General features: G+C 49.6%; 1 non-coding gene across 1 annotated transcript; it reads left to right on the top strand.

Moving 5' to 3' along the window:
* Window positions 1-59: 59 nt before the first annotated feature.
* Window positions 60-141, top strand: trnal-aag. Its single transcript has one exon. It is a non-coding gene; the product is annotated as a tRNA-Leu (tRNA).
* The last annotated feature ends 274 nt before the right edge of the window (window positions 142-415 follow it).

Below are 415 nucleotides of genomic sequence, written 5' to 3'. Positions count from 1 at the left end.
AAGGAAGTGCAGACGCTCTAGGTAACTGACGAGAAAGTGTGAATATTTTGCCACAGCTGGGTAGTGTGGCCGAGCGGTCTAAGGCGCTGGATTAAGGCTCCAGTCTCTAAGGAGGCGTGGGTTCAAATCCCACCACTGCCATCTTTATTGAGTTTGTTTGCGCAAGCTATCACATGTTCTGCTTTATTTCAGGGTTTTTACTTTCATGTCGCCCATGCAAGGGAGAAAAGAAGCAATGTTGTGTGTCACGGATGGGGTTCCAACTCAATAGTGTAGTCCATCGCCTTAACCAAGCAGCCACCAAGTCCTGTGCCCCCGCGGTGGCAGTTGCACCTCCTACTGGTGGTTGTTCACGTCAAATCCTTGATTGGAAAAAAGGAAAGTTGTGATGGTCTGTGCGACGACCAAGCAGTCC

Source organism: Oncorhynchus tshawytscha, unplaced genomic scaffold, assembly GCF_018296145.1.
Source record: "Oncorhynchus tshawytscha isolate Ot180627B unplaced genomic scaffold, Otsh_v2.0 Un_contig_11386_pilon_pilon, whole genome shotgun sequence".
Lineage (NCBI taxonomy): Eukaryota > Metazoa > Chordata > Actinopteri > Salmoniformes > Salmonidae > Oncorhynchus > Oncorhynchus tshawytscha.
The sequence above is the reverse complement of the archived record's forward strand: the minus strand, read 5'-3'. Positions and strand labels throughout refer to the sequence as shown.